The 23,682-nt window shown below is 41.3% G+C and overlaps 1 protein-coding gene across 19 annotated transcripts in view; it reads right to left on the reverse strand.

Annotated features, from left to right (window-relative positions):
* LOC102148130 (cell adhesion molecule CEACAM6-like) overlaps nt 1-23,682 on the reverse strand; it is a 436,353-nt gene that overhangs the window by 374,910 nt on the left and 37,761 nt on the right. For 8 of the 19 annotated variants that reach the window (XR_011422390.1, XR_011422414.1, XR_011422416.1 and 5 more), the window contains exons 2-3: nt 22,096-22,147; nt 7,109-7,275 (exon numbers count right to left, since the gene is read on the reverse strand). The gene's annotated coding sequence lies outside the window, so the exon portion shown is untranslated. Of the gene's footprint in view, nt 1-7,108; nt 7,326-22,095; nt 22,148-23,682 lie in introns of all 19 variants that reach the window. The other 11 variants (XR_011422412.1, XR_011422411.1, XR_011422415.1 and 8 more) reach the window with 2 other exon arrangements.

Consider the following 23,682-nt stretch of genomic DNA (forward strand, 5'->3'; position numbering starts at 1 on the left):
TGCTTCTAGCAGAAATATTCATAAAAGGCTTCAATGAAGAGACAGGATCTGAAATGGGTCTTAGAATGAAGAATAATTCAGGAGGCTCAACAAGAAGGTGTAGGGGAGGAAGACAAATCCTCTAGCATCTGGGTCCTCCTGGCTGGGCTACAAATTAAATTCACATGAGACAGAATAATAGGAGAAAATCAAACACAGCTTTGTAACATGTATACCTGAGAGAAACCCAAGAAACTGGGTAACTTTCCAAAATGGCAGATGCTGTCCTCTTAAATACTATCTTCAGCTGAAGACAAAGGAAGATGTCGGGGATGGGGGCAGTCAGTTATGGGAGATTACCAGAAAAGCACAATAAACAAGAGTAAGGTTAACATGAAGATTTAAGTCCTTGCCTTCCACATTAATAAGAGTTAAGGTCATTGCCCCCTTCTTCCTGGTACAGAGAAGGAGATAGCTTTACAGATGGAGATTTCCCTTAGAAATACAAATGTCTCTTACAAAGGGTAAACTCAACTCAACAGGGCTTCTCCCATGTCTGCAGTTTTTAAAAGTAACCAGCCCAAATAATCCTCATGGCAAAAAGACACATTTTGGGATAGCCAGTTCTGATTCCCCACAATCTCGCCCTTGAAACTTTAAGAAGTTTCACTGTCCTTTGAAGCTTTAAGAAGTTTCATAGTCCAGAAGCTGAGTGGTATATTGTTCCATCTCCAGAATTGAACACAATTCTTAGTCCTGATAATAGATCAGCCCAGTTAAATTTATTTTATTAGGTGGTGATGCAGGTGAGCTCCCAAAGTTAGGCCTATATTGTGAAAACAAGCGATCAGGTATTTAGTAAGAAGTATTCCTATAGAAATAAAAAGGAAAACAAGGTTAGTGGTTGGAGCAAATTGTAACCAGTTTCTGAGCTCAGAGGACAGCCAGTTAAGAAGATTTCTAGATGTCAGTGTTGAAGCATCCTTTGCAGCTTAAAATGTCTCTGATTATGTCATCAAGTGTTCAAGTATCCTTTTGAGTGACTTACACAGTAACAGGCATGCTATCATGGTGCTCTCTCTTAAGTTTATATCAAGTTGTCCAGCTTCAGTTTGCAGGACTTTAGGAACAAGGGTAGTTTCAGTTCTCAATGATTTCAAATAAAAATGATGGGAAAAAAATTTTTAATGTTAGTTTGGAGATTTGTAGCCAGATATTTCAGGAGACTAGAAGAATTCAGGATCCAGTACCGTTTACAAGTAGAAAACAAAAACCTCAAGACAATTAACAGAACTAGGACCTAATATCCACAAATGTGCGTTATAGTTTCTACTGAAACAATTTTTCTCTCTAAAATCATCCCCATTTTTACAAAAGATAGCCAAATTAAGACTGACTGGTGTGTAAAGTAAGTCTATCTTCAATAAATTTGGCCCAATTATTTACATAAGTACAACAAGAATAGCAATTGATCATATAGGCTCTTTTCTTTTTTTTTTTTTTTTTAAGATTGGCACCAGAGCTAACATCTGTTGACAATCTTTTCTTCGTCTTCTTCTTCTTCTTCTCCTTGTCCCCAATGCTCCCTGGTACACAGTTGTATATTCTAGTTGTAGGTCCTTCTAGATGTCTTATTTGGGGTGCTGCTTCAGCATGGCTTGATGAGCAGTGCCATGTCCATGCACAGGATCCAAACCAGCAAAACCCCAGGCTGCTGAAGTGGAGTGCATGAACTTAACCACTGGGCCATGGGGCTGACTCCTGATTATACAGGCTCTTTTAAACCTGCTTTGCTGGAACTTTTCATAATGAATCTTAGATTTAACTTTAAAGGCCTCTTGAGGGGCCGGCTCTGTGGCCGAGTGGTTAAGTTTGCATGCTCCGCTGCAGCGGCCCAGGGTTCAGATCCTGGGCACGGACATGGCACCACTCATCAGGCCATGTTGAGGCAGCGTCCCACATCCCACAACTAGAAGGACGTGTAACTAAGATGTACAACTGTGTATGGGGGGGCGGAGGGGGCAGTTTGGGGAGATAAAGCAGGAAAAAAAAAAAAAGATTGGCAACAGTTGTTAGCCCAGGTGCCAATCTTTAGGGAAAACAAAGGCCTGTTGAGGCCAGGAAAGCCAAGGACTTATCAGACAAAGCCTGTAATACCTACAGATTTGCATGCATTTTCCGCTTCTCAAGCTCCCCAAAATATTTCGAGGTTCCAGGAACCTGCCAGATAAGTGACCTTCCTTACTTACCCAGTAAGATTGCTAGGAATCCTGTAAACAAGGCAGGCCAACATTTCCAAGTGGCTTTATTCCATAAAGCCCAATCTTTGTTTCCCAAAAGCTGTTTGGTCATATCTGAGTCTATGCCTGTTTCTCTCAAATGTGACATTCCAGTCAAAGCTTTGATAAGATAACCAATGTTTCCAATTGTGTCCCGTTATAAGGAGAACAGATTCTTACTGAACTTATGCAAATAACTATATTGCCATGAAAATAACAACACTTACTCACCAAGAGTATCCAAATTCTGGAGGGATCAGGTAGGGAGAAAAAGATAAAATGTTTCAATTTTGTTTACAAAAGCATAATTTACCAAATTGCTATAAGTCATAGTTAGTGTGAGAGTAAAGAGAAAAAGGTTTTCTTAAATCTGGAAAAACAAAACATTTAAAAATTGGCAATATTTCAAATGAATTCATAAAAATTATAATCATCCTCATCAGTTCATTCAGTCCTGTGTAATCTATTTTTGAGCTTAATCTTCTGTTAGCAGTTTTATGGGGTTATGAGTTTCTCCATTCAAGTTCTGTAATTTCTTACTCAGTTCAATTTTATAATCGGAAAGTTTGTCAGAAACCTGTATTTTAGAATAAATGTCAGAGCCCTTTCTATGAATCTCTGTAGATTAAGACATTTGTAAAAGTAGAGTAAAACAGAACTGTGTAAATGACAAAAGGCTTAAAAATGACAATTAACAAAGAAACTTGGTTATTTCTGGAACATACAACCCTTTAAGATAATAACCAGAATTATGACTGACAACCAGGACAGATTAGAATTTTCTGGAATGCTATATAACTTTTAAAATACTTACATCAATAACACTTACCCACACAATATCATAGGTCCCTATGAAACAATGCTTAGTTATCCATTTAACCATGCTGACAGTTAAAGGATTTTAGGCAAATGTAGAGAATTAAATAGCTGTAAGAAAAACCTTAGCACCTGTGATTAAAGACCTGATTGAAACCATATAGGAAATTTACTTCTGATAAAACACAAAAGCCCTACCCTTCTGGTAGACTACTCAAAGGAAAAAAACCTTTCATAATCTCTTTACCAAGAGCAGACTAAAAGTTTAAGAAAATCATCCTTTTAAGACAGGGAAAAAAAACAAATTCTAATTTTGCATCAGTTTGCTTTTGATATTAAAACTCACTTACTTAATTAAATTCATTTAAATCTTAGCCAACTGGACCATGTACAAAACTCTTTCTTAGAATTCCTCTTTAAAAACTTTCTATTACTTTCTTTTTACATTCAGAACTTGTCCCATGCCTTCTTTTTCTTTTCTTCCAGTACTTTAGGACAAATTTATCTTTCTTAACAAAACAAACAAAAATATTTCCATTCTTTATACCTTATTTACTGAAAACATATATCTTACTTTCCCTGAATACAAAATATTTTCCTTATTAATTTCTAGTAGCTTAAATCACACATTAGAATTTTTAACCCTTAAAAACCTTAATTTTTATGTAAAAACTAAGAATTAAGCAATTATAAACTGTCTTTTACATTAGCATTCTATGGCTTGGCAAGTTTATAAATACTTTTTATAATTTCAGAAACATGTTACTCTCTAGTACAATCTTTTTTTTTTTTTTTGAGGAAGATTAGCCCTGAGCTAACTACTGCCAGTCCTCCTCTTTTTTGCTGAGGAAGCCTGGCCCTGAGCTAACATCCGTGCCCATCTTCCTCTACTTTATATGTGGGACGCCTACCACAGAATGGCATGCCAAGCAATGCCATGTCCGCACCCAGGATTCGAACCGGCGAACCCTGGGCCACAGAGAAGCAGAACGTGTGAACTTAACCGCTGCACCACCGGGCCGGCCCTAGTACAATCTTTTAATAAAACACAAGACATGTTTACCAATAGACCCAAACACCTTTTAGTTTCTCTGTAATAAGACAAAAGTAGGCAAACTTATATTTAGTAATTAATGTCTAACAGTTTATCTTATTTAGAAATAATGTAGATATTCCACAAATTTCTCATCATTTAATTGAGCAAAACTTCAAAGATTCAAATTACTAGAGAGATTTTGGAAATTATTAAATACATGTCATAAAATATAATTATTGCTAAAAGTTTAAACTCTTATCTCACTTACATCTAAATCATTTGTTCCCAACAATTATGTCTAGATTACCCATGAAAACTTCATGAGACATTAGATAAAATTAGCTATCATTCTAAGTTATTATGCTGGCAAATTTGTAGCAGGGATAACATGAGCTTTTTTAACTACTAAACTCAGGCTGCATATCTGCATCATATCCAATGCTGATAATTCTGAAGACATGTCTGTTTTAATCAAACCAACAAACTTAAGCTTTCATTCACCAAAGACATGTAAGCACTTGCTTTCAGTCAATTAAACAGAGCTCTTAATTTTAGCAATACCACCTTGAGGTAAAATATCACACATATAGACACACAGGTAGACACAGAAACGTCAAGTTTTTTTTATGAATCAGGTGCAAAACAAAACACACTAGTCTATGAGAAATATTTGTATTTCAAAGAATGGCTCTCAAGGCCCAGAGAAGATGGGAGTAGAAAATCTGCACCATAAAGGCACAGAGCAAGTAGTCACATTTTCTTCAAGATGAAGTTTCCGGGGCATATTTGCCTTATCTGTTTCTAATGGCTCAATCTTTTGTCTCAATCAATATCTAGCAGCATTTTGAGGAATAGGAGAGGCTTTGGGATTGGCAAAAGACAGGTGAACTTTGAACTGCTTTCTAGAGCTATACATCCAGCCTTGCAGAGATTTGCAAGACAAAGACAGTTGCTTCCAGTCACCCAAAGAACTGGACTACAGTCCGACAAAAGAGTCTGACCCATCCCTCCAACTACACCCTTCCAATTGCTTCTTTATATCAGGGAAATTTTTTTTTGAGGAAGATTAGCCCTGAGCTAACATCTGCCACCAATCCTCCTCATTTTGCTGAGGAAGATTGGCCCTGAGCTAACATCCGTGCACACTTTCCTCTACTTTTTTTATATGTGGGACACCTGCCACAGCATGGCTTGACAAGCAGTGCATAGGTCTGCACTCAGGATCTGAACTGGCAAACCCTGGGCCACCAAAGCAGAACACGTGAACTCAACTGCTGTGCCACTGGGCCAGCCCCTATATCAGGGAAATTTTTAACATAAGAGGAGAATCAAAGTTGTATGTTCTAAAATTTTCAGAACAAGGTATCATACCTTTAAAAGTCTGCACAAAGCATTTAACAAAGGGTCTCTTTCTAAGTGTACAATTTAATACTAGACCAATTTACCTTGATGGGGGAGCTTTATTATCCTTTTTTATTAGCACCTGATATTAGCCTCCTCTTTTTGTCTCATATTGTGTGGGTTCAAGCAACCTTACTGATTTCCCTTTAGTAAGTCTAATTAACACTGTCTGAAGGACAGATTTATATACTGTCTTATAATCAGGCATGGGAAATATTCTCTTTCCCAAGTGACACACAATGCCTATCCTCACAATACAATCTATAATACAATCAGGGAAAAAGATACAATCACTTCACACAAAGCCTATAAACATACCAGTTTTTCTACAAAATTTTATTTGAATTCCATCAACTCTTATACCTGTATTCATAGCTTTCATTAGGACTTTATCAATAGGTCTTGGTCTTATAATTTTGGAAACAGGAAGCATTTGCAGTCAGACAATTTTAAAACATACTCAGGCAAAGTTGATATAACCTCTTTGTATAAAATCAGCTCAAACATTCCAACATTTATAACCTTATCAACACTTATACTTTTACATTTTCTCAATTTAATTGTAACCTGAGTCAGGGTCTTAAGGCTAGTAATTATTTTTGTTTCTATTTCCTTTTTAATTTAGCCTTCTCATAGGTACCAATAAAAATTATGATGAGAGCTCTCACAAATTTTTTTCCCAATTTAGAAGTTTTTCCAATTTAAACAATCCATCACCTGGCCACATTGATGAGTAGGATCTTATCAGCAACTCATACCAATAAGCTTAACCATGGATACAAGAGGCATCCCCAAAAGAGATTCAGAAAGTTCAATCTTAAAAATAGTCAAAGCAAAGGCCTTCATTGAACAACAAGAAATGAAAGTTAAAACAACAAAGACCCCTTATGAAAGCAATTGGGACCCCTTATGACAAACTCCCCTGAGAGTTCACACAGCCAGACAAAGAGTGTGACCTGGAACTCCAGTCTACTCAACTGGCTAACGAGATGTGTACCAATTCATGCATCCTCTGGATAGCAGAGACCAAAAAGGTCACAAAGCCAAGCTCTCAAAACACAGAACAAGACAAAAGGAAAATCTCATCCGATGCACATTAACAGCTTTTGCTAACCCTTGGGTCTCTCGGAGCAAAATTAATACCTAGGAGGGAGATGCTGCAGGGTTGGGGATCCTGTGTGCTTTACAGAATACCTTGTCATTGCACGAAAGTTTTCTTGAAGTTGGCAGGAGGACTTGTGTCATTTACCCCGTTTCATGACCACCTTCTCCTTTCACAGGAGATTTTTTGAGTTACCAAGCACCCCACTGGCTCTTAACTGCCCACCATATTTTAGGCCTTTTGGCTTGCAAGATGCCCTTAGCAACAGCTTTCACCTCATGAGCATATTCCCGGGCAACAGCCTTATAAAGATGCCTGTGTCTTATGACAAATGACAGAAAAAAGAGAGAGAAGGAAAAATACTATCTCTGGGAGGAAAACAATCTACAACCAATGAGTACTCAACCAAATTTCCTAGAGTTGCTGAGTCCAAGAAGCTAGCTTCACCAATATTTTCTCCTGCTAACCTAAATTAAGAAAAGCCAAAAAACTCACCACTCTCCCTTCTATTGGACCCTGCAGGCAGAGATCCAGGAGACTGATGTGGTAAGAACTCTTCCCTCCTGCTGGCTCTTGTCAGGGGTCCAAGATCTCTCAGCTGCAGTAGTGCAGGTGTGAGCAGTGTCCAGCCAGTGAAGTTTTATCCCATTCAAGTTTCCAAACTGTAGAGGAGGAAGACGAATCCTTTAGCCTCTGAGTCCTTCTGGCTGGGCTACAAATTAAACGCACATCAGACAGAATAATGGGAGAAAATCAAACAAAGTTTTGTAACATGTATGCATGAGAGAAACCCAAGAAACTGGGTAATTTGCCAAAATGGCAGACACTGTTCCCTTAAATACTATCTTCAGCTGAAAACAAAGGAGGATGTTGGGGATGGGGGAGTCAGTTATGGGAGATTACCAGAAAAGCACAGGAAACAAGAGTAAGGTTATCATGCAGATTTAGGTCCTTGCCAGCCACATTGATAAAAATTTCTAGAGATAAAGTCATCCCCCTTCTTCCTGGTACAGAGAGAGATACCTTTACAGAAGGGGATTTCCCTCAGAAATTTAAATGTCTCTTACAAAGGGTACATTCTACTTTTCAGAGCTTCTCTCATGTCTGCAGTTTTTAAAAGTAACCAGCCCAAAATAAACCTCATGCCAAAGAGATACACTTTGGGGTGGCCAATTCTGATCCCCCACAAGGGCAAAGGTATTATAGAAAGAAGGAAAAGAATTAGAATCAATTCAGACATAAGAAAGTAAAATGTAGGTTCAAGTCTTACTGCATAGATCAAGGGAACAGTTGGGGCCATGCTACAGGGTCTTTGAATGGCAGCCTAAGGAATTTGAACTTCATCCTGCAGATGACAGCAGTCACTGGAATGCTTTGAGAAGGTCAGGAACAGGATGAAATAGCATTTTCAGGAAGATTACTCTGAGAGTATTAGGCAAGATGACTTAGGGAAGTGGTTCTCAACTCTGGCAACTCATTCATTACCTGGAAGCTTCTTTCTTTTCTTGTTTTAACTTTTCATTTTAACATAATTTCAGACATTCAAAGTATTCCAAAAATAGTCAAAGTTCCCATATACCCTTCACTCAACTTCCCAAATATCAAGGCTGTAGATAACCTGAGTATAATTATCAACATTAATGAATTATCATTGATAGTGTCCATGAAAATAATCCATAACCAATCTATAAATGAAAATTTGGGTGAGTTTATTCTGAGCTGAAATCTGAGGACCATGGCCCGGGGCCTTTCTTCCCAAAGGAAGAAAGGGCACTGAAGAAGTGGTGTGCACAGAGTGGTTATATACCCCCAAACAGGGTGTTTCACATATGATTGAAATGTCCCTCCCACAATAGTCACAAGATTACCCTGTCGGCACAGCACTTGATGGAGACAGCAGGTAGTGGGTCTGCTATCTTGGTGGGCGGAGCAGGAGGCAAGTCTATTGTCTCCAGCTGGCCAGTCAGGTGAGCACAGCAATCAGTTTCTAGCCTAAGGAAAGATGCTTAATCCTTAAGGAGACGACAACGTTGGAGGGGGAGGGAAGTTGCACCTTTATCTCAAGGGCCTTTGTTCTTGTCATAGGGAATATCTAAAGCAGATATACAATGCATGCTCAACAGCCAAGGTCAGGCCCTTTTGGAAAAACAAGGTCAGGCCGAATTAGGTTAATACCAAATGGCTTCCTCATATTCTCCAATATATCCTATTGCTTGCCATTTTTATTTGTCAATAGAATACAATGAACCAATCTACAGATCTTATTCAAATTTCATCGACCTTCCCACTAATGTCCCCTGTCTAAACTAGGATCCAACCCAGGATCACACAATACATTTAGTTCTTTTGTCTCCTCAGTCTCTTTAATTAGGGCCAGTTCTTCAGAATTTCTTTTACTTTCATCATCTTAATATTTTTGAAGAGTATTGGCCATTTTGTAGAATGACCCTGATTTGTGCTTATCTAATATTTCCTCACGATTAAACTTAGGTTAGGCACTTTGGGCAAGAATACCACCAAAGTGATGCTGTGCCTTCTCAGTCCATCATATCAGGCACATGATATCAATAGCTCTCCTTACTGGTGATGTTAACTTTGAACACTTGGCTAAGGTTTTTCCAATGTAAAATGACTATTTTATGAGGAAGCTTTTTTAAACTACTGATGGGGTTCAGGGCAGGCCGCCCCAATATGTGCCACTCTGGTATGCGGATTATTTCAAGCTGAAGACAATAAAGGCCCAGAAGACTCAGAAAGAACATTCCCCCTTACCCCGCCTAACTGCCTAAAAGAAATTTAAAATAAAGGCCTGTCCCCAGAACAAGCCTTCACCATAGATAACTCTGGGTATCAGTAGACTGGGAGGATCCATGCTAAGCCCACTCTTATCAAAGTTCTATTTACCAAACATTTGCTTTTCCGTTTCCATGTGAGTTGCCTTCCTCCCCTTTGAAGCCCCAAATCACTATCCCCAAGATCCTCCTTGTCTGTAGCTGAAGATACTTAAACAGGCAGCCTCGGCCAATTGGCTGAGTTACTCAGTTTCTCCTGAGTTTCTCCCATGTATACATGCCATTAAATTTTGTTTGATTTTCTCCTGATAACCTGCCTTTTTAAATATTTGACCAGCCATAAGAATCTTAAGGGAAAAGGGAGAATTCTCCCACTTCTCCAACACTACCAATGCATGGGCCATACCCTACACCAATCAAATCAGACTCTTGGGGCTGGCCCTGTGGCCGAGTGGTTAAGTTCACAAGCTCTGCTGCAGCGGCCTGGGGTTTTGCAGGTTTGAATCCTGGGCGCTGACATGGCACTGCTCATCACGCCATGCTGAGGCAGCATCCCACATGCCACAACTAGAGGGTCCCACACCTAAGAATATACAACTATGTACCGGGGGGCTTTGAGGAGAAAAAGGAAAAAAATAAAATATTTTAAAAAAAAATCAGGGGCTGGCCCCGTGGCCGAGTGGTTAAGTTCGCGTGCTCCACTGCAGGCGGCCTAGTGTTTCGTTGGTTCGAATCCTGGGGGGACAAGGCACTGCTCATCAAACCACGCTGAGGCAGCATCCCACACGCCACAACTAGAAGGACCCACAACGAAGAATATACAACTATGTACTGGGGGGGCTTTGGGGAGAAAAAGGAAAAAATAAAATCTTTTAAAAAAAAATTCAGACTCTCTGGGGATAAGGCACAGGCATTGGTAGGTTTTAAATGCGCTGCAGGTGATTCTAAGCAGCAACCAGGGATGGAAACTGATGAGGATTTTTAGGCTGCTTAATTTTAAAATGGCTGATGATGAGGATTTTTAGGCTGGTTAGTTTTAAAACTACAGATGAGATTCAGGCTCCAAGGAGTGGAATTTGTTTGCTCCTTTGTTGGGAAACATTTACATTTCTAAGGGAAACCTCTATCTGTGAAGATGCCTCCCTCTCTGTGCCAGGAAGAAGGGGGAATGGTCTTATCTCTAGAAGCTCTTAATGGGGAAGGCAAGAACTTAAGTTGGTTGCTGTCTGGCAATCTCATGTAACTGGTTTAGGGTGGTGGCTTCTGACCTTTACTTAATCCGATTTGATTCTTGTCTAAAAGTCATGGGATCACCCAATGACCAGACCCCACCCGCACTGATACCATTTTAACTTTTTTTCATGTTCTTTCCTTTGTCTTGTAAAGAGATGAATCATATACCTATGCCTTAAATTTAGCTCTAACCCTCAACTGGGGGCAGCAGAAGCTCTGACTGCCCATGGGACCTGTCCCCATGTCAGCGGGGGCAGCAGCAGAAGCTCTGACTGCCCATGGGACCTGTCCCCATGTCAGCAGGGGCAGCAGCAGGAGCTCTGACTGCCCGTGGGTCCTGTCCCCACACACCAGCTCTGCCTGCCCATGGGTCCTGTCCCCATGCCAGCGGGGGCAGCAGCAGCGACTCTGCCTGCCCATGGGCTCTGTCCCCATGCCAGCGGGGGCAGCAGAAGCGGCAGCAGCAGAAGCTCTGACTGCCCATGGGTCCTGTCCCCATGCTACACTATTCTCTAAATAAAAGAGCACTACTGCCAGATCTTGAGAGTCTAAGAAATCTTTCTTTCGACTCCTCGGCTCACCGACCCCGCATCAGAAACCACCAGGTTAGTCAATGAAGATTAGAATCCTGGAAATCAGCAAAGAAGCCAGTCCTTGGGCCTCTATTTGTAAAAGTACAGCCAGTTCCAGGCAAAGATAAATATATCCAGACTTCAGCATGGACCCACAGTTGGGGAAAAGGAAAGGCCAGAAAGCCCCTCATTGAGAAAGTGATGCATGAGTAGACTGTCGTTGAATAAGAGGAGAAGGCAGGACGCTCAGTGAAGTGTCCAGCCCTCCTGGTCTATTTTCTCTCCAGACCTCAGAAAAACCTTTGCTGCAGCAAAAGCACACACCATATAATTTTACTGTCATAAGCCTGACCTGAGCTACTAATTGCCACTGACGTAGGAAATTATGCATTATGTGATATAAATATGCCACCACACATGCAAACACAAACACTTTCGGATGGGTGAAGGAATAATTCACAGAATCTGGGTCAGAGGTACGTGACCTCCCTTAAACAACCTTACCCTCCCTACTTGGTCTTTTGCTCTTAATCTCTTCTGGAGTAAGGGAGTAAGGACCCTGTTGTAAATTCCATGGAATAGCAAACTGTACACATCTCCTGTCACTAGGTTGTTGAAGCAATGACACTGTGCTCAACTTCCTTAGCGTTATTATCTTGGAGTTTCCAAGAAGAGATTTCATCAACACCTCCCTTAGAAGGGCTATCTGATAACATGCAAAGAGAAACACCAATTTAACCAAAATCTGGGGGCAGGAAGGACCCTGATGAGAACTAGCCCTAAAGTATCCACAAACTACTAGCACCTGATGTTGCTGGTGCAGGAGGAGCTGCTGCTATTCAATAGTGACAAAAGAGAAGGCAGCCCGAACACACTGGGTGTACTAACAAAGACTTAACTCAATTATCCCTCAATTATTACACAGCCAATTATCCCTCAAGTGTCTCTGTGGGGTCTCACTGAGAGGACTGGCACATAATTAAATGCTAACACATGGATGAAATAATTTATAGAAGGGTGGGATCAACTAGGTCAGGAATGACTGGGAAAGGTTTCAGGAAAGAGGCAGGATGCAGGTTAGGCCTTTGAATGGTTAAGTCTTAGGGAAACAGAGACAAAGAGAAATAGAAGCACAGGGAACGAGATATTAGGCACCACTGTAGATGCTAGTTTTGAAGGAGATTTCAGGAATGAGAGTGGGTTTGCATCTGTTATTTTATTTATTCCTCTCAACCACCATATGGGCTTATTTCCGAGGAGGATGCTGATCCTTCAAAAGGTGAAGTAACTTGCCAAGGTCAGTAGCGGATCTGGGATTAGAAAGTAGCTATGTCTAACTCCAAAGCCCACACCAATACCACTACCACTGAGAGAGGACTGAACACAGTATGTTTAGGGAAGAGGAAGGGGCAGGGATGGCTACATCAGAAAGACAGGGTTAAGACACAGTGCAGTCAGGTAAGCTTGCTAACGTGGGACCTTGTGTTGTACAGCCATGAAAATTAGACAGAGACATTTGAACTTGGTCTTCTAGTTTCAGAAGAGCCATCGAAAGTTTTGAGTAAGAGAGTAACCAAAGTGAAGCCTTCAAGCAAAGACCAAAGGGGATGGGGGTGAAAATGGGAGTTCTGGGTTCCTAAGCTACAGAGATGCCACTAACAATGGTAAAGAGGGGCACAGAATATAGTGGAGCAAGAACTGGACTAAGAGTCAGATGCTCGGGTTTAAATGTAAAGACTTATGCAATAAAGTCATGGCTACATCAGGCAAGTGACATTCTCTATCTGGACTTCAGTTTCTCCTCAGCCACAAATCGGATGAAGTGAGACTTAACCTCTAAATGACCTCTCAAGCATTGCTATTCAAAGTGTGGTCCACCAACCAGCAGCAAGGCATCGTCCAAAAGCTTATGAGAAATGCAGAATCTCAGTCTCCACCAGAAGAATCAGATCTGTATTTAAACAAGATCCTCAGGTGATCTGTAAGCCACATTAAAGTTCAAGACACTTCTCCAAATTGTTCACACTCACCTCAACCCTGTCACTTCACAGGAAAAAACAAAAACAAAACACAGAATGTTTCCCTTTTCACTTCATCTGTGCTCTTTTCCTAATCCTAACCTCCCCTCTCAGACTTGCCCACATCCAGATAGAGAGGTTTTAGGAGCACCAGTGGGGCAGCGCTGCCTCCTGTGGCCATGATCAGTAAATGCACCTAGTCTTACCACTCTCACCAGTAAAGGAGGGGGAAGGCTGACAGAGGGGGTGAAGTCCAAGTCACAGATTAGATAAGAGAATCACAACCATCCACAATGACAGGAAGTAACTGTCACACACAGCTCAGCCTGCATCATAATGTCGCATTTCAAAGGGCAGTTTTTATAACGCCTAATAAAATGTATCAGTGTGATACCTGGGCTCCAAGCCAACCTCTGCCCTTGTAACCTTCAAAAAATTCACTGTGACAGTTATTTTCAGACATCCAGCCCCTGCTGGAACTCTGCCAGTAAACCTCAGTTTTCCAAGGAAACTAATTTCACTGTGTCATTCTTTCTCCTCCTGAGTCAAAATGGGTCTGACGCATACTCATCAATCCTAGTCCTACTCTGCGTAGGCACTGAAATAAGTTTAATACTTTTTCACACAACAGACCTTCAAACATTTGTGAGCAACCACCATACACCCCTGCCATCTTCCCTCAGCCATTTCCCAAATGACATATTCTGAAGTCCCTGCACCCTCCTGTCACTTTCCAGTGGGCAAGTGAAGTATATCAACCACAGGGGAAACTCTGAATTCTAGGAGTGTTCTAACCAGAGCAGCAGAGCCACAGGACCACCTGCTTCTCCATTCTGGGCGCTACACCTCTATGGAGAAAGCCAAAGACCACTCAGCTCATTTGAGGATACTGCTTTTCCTACTCATACTGCTCAGGCCTCCCATACCTGTGTAGGTGCATGCTTCTTATTCAGTTTTATTTTTAAGGAAATATTTATTAGAACCTGCTATGTCCTGTGCACTAGAGAGACAAAGATGAACCAGACATGGTCCCTGACCTCACTGAGCTCTAGGTTATGGGGGAATCCTGAATCAAAGCCACCCCATTACAGTTCAGTGAGAAACACCTTGACAGAGACAAACACAGACTTTTTTGGCCCATCTCATGAATTCCACGAAAATCTTCCACTCTTAGTTTTCTCAGCTCAGTTTTCCTCATTCAAGCTCAAAGTGGAAAAAAAAAAAAAAGCAACTGTCCAGATAGTCCTTTTGCAGTCATGGTTGGATTGGACATTTCCTTCTGGCTAACCCAAGGTGTCAGAGGCTCCCACTTCATTCTGAATGTCCTCTCTCTCCTATTAGTGTTCACCACATGTGCACAAGCAGCAGCCAGGCAGCTGCACACTAACAGAAATTCTAGCAAGTCAGGAATCTTGACTTTTAGTCCTGTGGCTTTGAGGCTAACTGACTGCGTGATGTTGAACAAATCATATAACTTCTCTGAGATTTAATTCCACTTCTGTAACATGGGACTGTTGGATTAGATCTCCATGGGTCTACATGTATAGTGAGAGCTCCTCAAAGACAGCATCACCCCTTAACTCCTCTCGGGAGCCACCACCTGGCAAATACCCAGGCACACCTTAGGTGCCCAATGTTCACTGAATGCATGTATGAATAAATGATTATTAGAGCAACATGAATCATGGAATCAATCAACAAATATTTCTGAATGTCTGCTAAGTACACTGTAGAGTAGGGAGACCAAATAGCTGTGGCAGAACAATATTTTCTTCCCACTTTCCCCTTACCTCCCTCCCGGAGGTGGGGGTTCCTTGTAATTCAGAGAGACCGTGCTGGCACAAATACTGTTCTAGAAATGGGTTCTAAGTAACTGTGAATATTAACAAGAGAAAAGTCCATTCGTCTTGGGGTTGTTTTATATCAATGGATCTGAGGAACCTGAAGCCCCCTCCCATGGTACACAGGACCCAACACCTCACCCCAAGTCCGTGGAGGGGAAAATCAAATAGGTGACCTGACGGGGAGCTGGGACCTGGGGAGAGCAGAGGAGTAAACAGACTAGGGCACCTGGAGGAAGGTCTGAGGAGCTCCCTGATCCTGAGCAGCCTCGGAGGGGACTGATGGCAACTCAATGGGAAAAGTAAAGCACCTCCCTCAGGTTCCATGTGTATGAGTGATCATTTATGAGTAAAATCTTCTTTCTGATAAAGGAATGCACTTTAACATGCTTTCTAACACATCAGGCCTGGTTAAAGTGTTACAAAAATGTCATTCCATTCAACAAGCATTTATAGAGTATTCCCAAAGTGCCAGGCCCTATGTAAGTTCAGGAACACAAAAAAAACAAAAGCCAGCCCCTGCCATCAAAGATCCCCCCAACTAGCTCCATGCTCCTTCTCTGCATGGCCCTCTCATCTGCCCTCCACCAAACCAAACCTACCCCACCGGCAAGTCCCGGCCCAGGTTGCACTGACCCAGAGACCCTTGAGCTACTCTGACTCCATGATGAACTCCTGTCACTTCTGAAATTTGGTTCCACTTATATCTTAAGATTTTATGAAAGGTATGTCATCTCCCTAGCTACTCTTCAGCCTCCTGAGGACAAAGGGAATTGTTAGAATTTTCCAGAGAGCAGCCACATCAGTGATTTGTATCAGACCAAGCTAAGACCAAGCCCAAGCCTTCAACTTAAGGACAATCTCCGCTGTTGACCACAGTGTCTGGCCCCCTGCATGCTTTACAAACTTTGTGGCAGCAAAGTCTACAATCACCTCCCAACCTGACAACAGGCAGGGATAACATGAAAATGGAGAGGGTAAGAAGGATCAAACAAAAATCAATAAGGGCATGACTCATGCCTTGCCTCTTCCCCCCTCTTAGGTGAAACAAAGTCACACCACCTGTTCTCACTCCTGCCTGCAGGATGCTGGGGAGGACCTCCTTGTTAACTGTCCCCTCTGTCCCCAAAAATATCACCCAGCACTCAAGCCTACCTCTCCTCTTCCTTTGAGCTTGTTTCCTAGTCTCTGGACTAGGAGTCAGGTTTAGTGAGTGCTGATGTTCTGTAACCTACATGTTCACTCCAAGTCGTATTACCTCCTTCTTTTGCCCTGGCTGTTTCCAAACAAGGTCTGGAGCCAAGAGCCCCAGCAGGCTGGGCAAACACCTAAAGGGCTCCTTCCCTCCTGTGGTTCCTGCTTCTCAAACCTTATTTCTTGGGCCTGAAGCCCTGGAGATCTTCCACCAACCCAGTTCCCTGTCCTTTAGGCTGGAGCAACTAAGCCACAGCCACTTTCCTGACGAACAAGAAGGAGGCCTTGTGCGACCCACTGCTCCAGGGGCAGTGTTTTGGGCAAGAGAGAACAGCCTCTCCTCCTTGATCCTCTCTGATTCCCACCTCATGTGACTACGGAATTGGAGGAAATTGTCTACAATGAGGACAGGGCCACTTCCCAAACAACAACACTACTATTGCTGATATTGTGCCGAGGATGGCAGCAGGGAGGATAGAGTGGAAACAGACCATGTTATCCTCTCTTCTGCCAACATTTTTACTCACTTTCCTCCCAGATATTAAGCTATAAGGCATAAATAAAAGGCATAAGGAAATCCAAATGAACAAAAAGATTTGGGGAAGAAGTCAGAAAACACTAGTGGGTAGGGAGGCAGGAAGGAGGAGAGAAGGGAACAAGTATTGCTGCCAGGTTATCAGTCACCATCTTATGTTCTTAAGAATGCTTCATCTCTGTTATTTGGCCAGTTTCACCTCCCAGATTCCTGTAAAGCACCTGGTCCAACCTGGAACATAACAAGGCCAGCGTCACTCCACTGTTCTCCCCTCTAATGGGAACACTGGCCTGGGATTAAAGCACAGACCACCAAGCCAGTTATTGAGACCTGAGCCATCCCAAAAAGAGGGTAGTCTTGAGCTGGGAACTTTCCACACATTCTTCAAGTGATTTAGAGGAGCACCACAGTCACCATGAAAGTTCTAATTTCTTCCCTTCTTCTGTTGCTGCCAAAATGCTCATGTCTGTGGTCTCTAGCAGCCCAAATCCAAATAAGTAAGATTAATTTCTATAAAGGGGAACAAGGGGGGAGAAAATATGGCAAAAAACATGAATTGAAATGTAGCCCCTTTTAGCTAGAGGGATTTGGAGCAAGTTAGCCTATTTCAATGCTCACTTCCTCATTTACAAAATAGAGAAAACTGTACTTACATCAAAGAGTGTTGTGACAGTTAAATGAAAATGCCTGAAACTGTAGCTGGCAAAAATAAAACAAAATAAAGTACTGGCTCAACAAAGACTTGCTCCCTTACCTGTCCCACAATCTCTTTTCCAGAAGAGTAATGAATTTCTCCCAGGCCAACCTTGCTGGTGGTGGTGTAAAGCTGTCAAAGGTAATCATACCCTCATAGAAGATACGGAAGTCCTTGCTTTTATTCCTTATACTGCACCAGACACACCACCAACAATTCCTAATGCTAATTAATGATCAAGTAAGAATTATAAAAATCCTAGTTTTCCATATTTGAAGCTTCAGCCATACCAACCTCAGTTTTAACAGCTCACCATTTGGAAAGCAGACCTTTGGTTAGGGGTGCCAAATGGGCTCCAGTTTCGCTACAGCTCAAGTGGCCCAGCCCTTAGCAGAACAACCACGCAGAAGAGAGCTCATCCCCATGTACGTTTCTACTTGACAGAACCATCTCCACAAGGGCTATTGTGAGGTGAAACAGCTTTGTTACACTCACCAACGGCTCAGGGTTTAAAATCAGAAGTTCACCATATTCCACCCAAATATCAAACCTCCTCTCCCTTGTAGAAAGAGCTCTCTGCAAGCTGCTGGGCCCCACAGCGCTAGGGCTTAGACACCTTTCTGGAAGGGAAGGCTTTTTTCCATCACTATGACAGACACCAATGCTAGAGTCCTCAGACTGCATTCAAAGCTCTAGCCACAATCTGCCTTTCCAGTCCACCCCCTCCACTCACTAACCAATGCTCTATGCTGCACCTAAACCAGACTGTTAGCTCTTCGCTGAACAGGTCTTGTGCTTTCCTACCAGTTCTACTTTGGTCATACACCCAGCTCAAAACCACCTCCTCCCCACAGCCTTCCTTGATTCCTCCCACGACCAGATGTGAGCTCTCCCTCTTGTGGACGTGCTTAGTCCTAGCTTGACTCTTTCTGCACTGATCATGTTCGGCCTTATACTGCAGGTGTTGCTGTGCCTCTCCTACCTCCACCCCCTGCCCTCCTACACTGTAACCTCCTTGCTGGCACTATTTGGTGTATTGTTTCCATATCCCTCACATTATCCAGCACAGCACTCTGTAAATATTTGCTAAGTGACAGAATAAGTCCTCAGGTTTCTAAGTTCAAAATACTGCCCATGGAAAACTCTACACCTGGGTCTGATAGCAGCTCTACTGACATTTGAGGCTGGATAATTCTTTGTTGTAGAGTGCCATTCTGTGCATGGTAAGATGTTTATAAGCAACTGTGTAGCCTCTACACACAGAAGCCAACAGCAGCCAGTCCATGCACCCCTCTCCCCCAGTTAAGAAAGTCAAACATATCTCCAGACATTACCAAATGTCCCCTGGAGGGGGAAGCCACTCCCCTGTTGAGAACCACTGCTCTACATCAGTAGTTCTCAGATCTACACGTTTAGACTTACCTAGACCTTTAGACTCAGCCTTGAAGTCAGGGGAACCTAGATCCAAATCCTGGCTCTGCCTCTTACTTTGCAATCCTGAACAAGTTGCATAATTTTCTGGAGCCTCGTTTTATCATCACAAAATGAATAAAACACCATTAGCACATAGAATTGTTGTGAGGATTAAAAGATCTATAATGTGCACCTAGTAAGGCTTCAATAAATGGAGGGAGTGGAATTTCTAAGTAGTTTCTAGAGCACAAGGACACTGGACTGGGGAAAGCTCACTGCGCTGCCAGGCAGCATGATTACAAACCATATCAGATCCGAGCTGTCAGCTCAATTCTTGCAACACTGACGGAGTCTGGCTAGAGGAAATGACACCCCCCCCACCTACCCCCCAAAAAGAAACTCTGATCTAGTTTTATCTCTTAAAATAACTACATACAGGGTCAGGCCCCGTGGGGTAGTGGTTAAGTACAGTGTGCTCAGCTTTGGCAATCCAGGTTCATAGACACGGATCTACACCATGCATGGAGCCATGTGTGGTGGTAACCCACATACAAAATAGAAGAATGTTGACACAGATGTTAGCTGAGTGAATCTTCCTCAGCAAAAAAAAAAATTAAAATTAAGAAATAAATACATACATGCTCAATATGCTTTTCACAGGGGAGAGGGGAGAATATATGAGAATGTTAGGAAATGAATTACTTATGATAGTAGATTACTCTTTGCTTATAATATTATTTATTAATTATAAAATTACTTATATAAATAGCTGACATGTGTTAAGCTATCCTATGTGGCAGGCATTGTTTAAGCACTTCACACATATTGTATCATTCTGTCCTCACAGAAATCTAATGTAGTTTTTTATTTTTAACTTTTCATTATTCAGACTTAAAAAATATTGTAATATAATCAGAGTTCCAACATATCCTTCATTCAGTTTTTCAAATAACATCTTACATAATCATAATACAATTATCAAAGCCAAGAAATTAGCATTGATACGATACTTATAACTAATGTACAATATTCAAATTTAGCTAATCATCCCATTAATGTCCTTTCTCTGGTCCAGAATCCAATCCAGGATCCTACACTGAATAAAGTTATCATGTCTCCTTGGTCTCCTCCAACCTAGGGTAGTTTCTTAGCCTTCTTGTCTTTCATCACCTCGACATTTTTGAAGAGTACTGGTCAGTTATTTTGTAGAATGTCCCTCAGTTTGGGTTTGTCTGATATTTCCTCACGATTAAGCTCAGATTATATATTTTTGGCAAAAATACCACAGAAGTCATGTGTGCCTTCTCAGTGCATCCCATCAGAGGACCCATGATATCGATAACTCTCATTACCAGTGATGTTAACTTTGAACACTTGGTTAAGTGCTGTCTGCCAGGTTTCTCTACTGGAAAGTTACTATTTTCCCATTGTAATTAATAAGTATCTTGTGGAGAGATACTCTGAGACTGTGCAAATACCCTGTTTCTTCTCATCATACTTTTTCCCATTAATTTTTAAAGTCCATTGATGATTCTTGCCTACAACAAGTATTACCATGGTATTACCCAAACAGTGATTTTCTATTTCCATCATTCCTTCTACATTTCTCAGTTGGGATTCTACCCTAAGAAAGAGCTGTTCCTTCTCTCCCATTTATTTATTTATTCAATTGTTTATTTATATAAGTAAAGACTCATGAATATTTATGGATTATAATCCATTGCTATCACTATTTATTATGTTGCTCATTTTGTCCCCAAATTAGCCATTGAGAGCTCCTTCAAGTAGGCTTCTGTGTCTTTTTGACATATGATTTGTTTAGCAGTTCCTGACTTTCTGACACCACAAGATGTTCCAGGCTCATCTTGTACGAAATTTCCTGCCGTAGTCCTGGAAGAAGCCTCTCCAAGGATGTTAACTGGTTCCTTTGATGGGAGAATGGCATTCACAAACCAGGACACTAGATATTGCCCATTGTACTGGTTGCTATTGCTTCTAGGCCCTCTAGTGGACAGAATTGGGAAACATGTATGCATACACACACTAACGTGCTATTTATTAGCACCATCTTACAAATTAGGTAAATAAGGCACAGAAAAGTTAAGTAACTTGTCCCAAATCACAAAGCTAATATGTAATGGAACTTGGAAGTCAAAATAATGATAGATCTACCACAAGTCCTAACAAGTGGAAGTCATTTTTTTACACATACAAGTCAGCAGAAACTAACAAGCCTAACATTTCAGCAGAGACTCTCTCTTGGGAAAAAACTAGAAGTCCGCAAAAATAACCACAGTAATCATTAGGTACTGAACACCTACTGGGGCAGTGAGCACTGGGCACCCACAGTAGCTCATTTATTCCTAATTCTGCAAGGTGGTTACTATTATCCTCATTTTACAAATCAGAGAACCAAAGACCAAAGAAGCTAAGTGATTTGTCCAAGACTACAGAGTTAAGTGACAGAACAAGCAGTTGAGCCCAAGTCTGTCTGCATATAAAGTCCATGTTTCTCCCACTGGATCAGTATTTTCCAAATTTTATTTTAGGTAGAACATAAATTAGCTTTTACTTTAATACTTATAAGTTTATTTGAATGCATGTTAGAAAAAAATCTAAGCATATATCATACCCATAATCTCACAGATAATATTGCATAGGATGAGGCTGTTTTGTAAATTAAATTTATTTAAAGAAAAAGCATGAAGTAAATAACAGTAGAAGTGGTACAAGCTATAGCAAAAATCATAAAGGTTATCCATACATGTTGGAGGATTGGGAGACATTAGATTATAGTGCCATGCAGATTCATTGTCAGTTATACCATGAAATTAGGGTTTTCAGAAGGGCGTAAAGAAAAACAGACTAATGGGCTGGCCCTGTGGCATAGCAGTTAAGTTCGCACATTCCACTTCGGCAGCCTGGGGTTCGCTAGTTCGGATCCCAGGTGCAGACATGGCACCGCTTGGCAAGCCATGCTGTGGTAGGCATCCCACATATAAAGTAGAGGAAGATGGGCACGGATGTTAGCTCAGGGCCAGTCTTCCTCAGCAAAAAGAGGAGGATTGGCAGTGGATGTTAGCTCAGGGCTAATCTTCCTCAAAACAAAAAAGAAAAAAATCTTCTAAAAAAAGAAAAACAGACTAAGAATCTTGGACCCGGGTTTTAGCTCCAGATGTGTAACCATTACCTTTGTGAACTTGGGCATTTCATTTGCTCTCTCTGGGCCTCAATTTAACCATCTGGGAAAAAAAAGAGAGAGTGATTTAGTTAATTAGTACAATCCTTTTAAAAGCAATTTGGTAATGATATCAAGAAACACGAAGCTGTTCTTAACTTTTGACCTACTAATTCCACTTTGAGAATCTTGCCCAAAACAATTAATCCAACATTTGGAAAACAGTTACAAGAAGAAAGAATGTCAATATCCAAAAATAAGCCAATCTAAATATTCTGCAATGAGAGTGTGAAGCGCATATACTTGTTGGGAGTGTTAGTTATATAGTCATTACAAATCTCTGTTATGAAGACAACAAAGCAACATGCTTATAAAGTGAACAAAAAGAAATTTGCTCACGAGCTATGGTTATCACTATATACAGAAAATCATATGCAGGAAAAACACCAAAATACCAACACGTGGTAAGAGTAAAGATATCTTTATTTGTACTTTCCAAATTTTCTCTAATATAATTATATTACATTTAGAATGAAAAAAACTTCTCAATGAAGGGATTCAATTAAACAATATCCAAGATTCCTTCTCGCTCTAACATTCTGTGGCTTTCCTCTGGAACTAGGAGTACAGGTCAGGTGAGAGTGAACTATTAGAACAGTTGGCATGGCAGGGGCTACGGATGCCTGTTTATATTACTTTAACAGCACTCAAAACAACACATGAGAACATTTGGAAACCAGCTCTCAGGGAAATTATGCAACACCCTCCATCTGTGTGGCAGAAAGGGCATGAGTCTGGGAAATAGGAGACCTGGATTGAACCAGATGATCTCTGAGGGCCCTCTCTAGACAACTTGTCCAAACGCTTACTGAACGAACATTTACCAAGTGCCTACCATGGGTCAGGAAGCATGTAGCTGAATGACTACTGAGCCACTGATTCAGAGTCTAATGACGGAGATTTTTCATTTGCTAGGGCTGCCATAACAAAATACCACAAACTGGTGGCTTAAACAACAGAAATTTACTTTCTCACAGTTCTGGAGGCCAGAAGTCCATGATGAATGTGTCAGCAAGTTTGGTTTCTTCTGAGGCCTCTATCCTTGGCTTGCAGATGGCCCCTTCTTGCTATACGCTCACATGGTCTTTTCTCTGTGCACGTACATCCCTGGTGTCCCTGGTGTCTCTTTGTGTGTCCAAATCTCTTCTTCTTATAAGGACTCCAGTCAGATTGGATCAGGGCCCACAATAACAGCCTCATTTTAACTCAGTCACCTCTTTAAAGGCCCTGTCTACAAATACAATTATCTTGAGGTACTAGGGGTTAGGGCTTCAACATGAATTCTGGAGGGACACAATTCAGTCCACAACAGATTTCAAGCAAAAAAGTACAACTGCGCAATAATAGAGCTTCATTTAAATACAATGAGGAACCATGTGAAGGCTGACAGGAAATATCAGAAACTACTACACAGATGAAGCATCATCTGGGCTCCAGACTCTCAAGTCTATAAACCATCATCTTTGATTGTCACAAAAATATTTCAGGTATCGCAAAATGGGAATAACATAGCACGGGTGATAAGACAGACTTGAACAT

This window comes from Equus caballus, chromosome 10 (genome assembly GCF_041296265.1).
Source record: "Equus caballus isolate H_3958 breed thoroughbred chromosome 10, TB-T2T, whole genome shotgun sequence".
In the NCBI taxonomy this organism is placed as follows: Eukaryota; Metazoa; Chordata; class Mammalia; order Perissodactyla; family Equidae; genus Equus; species Equus caballus.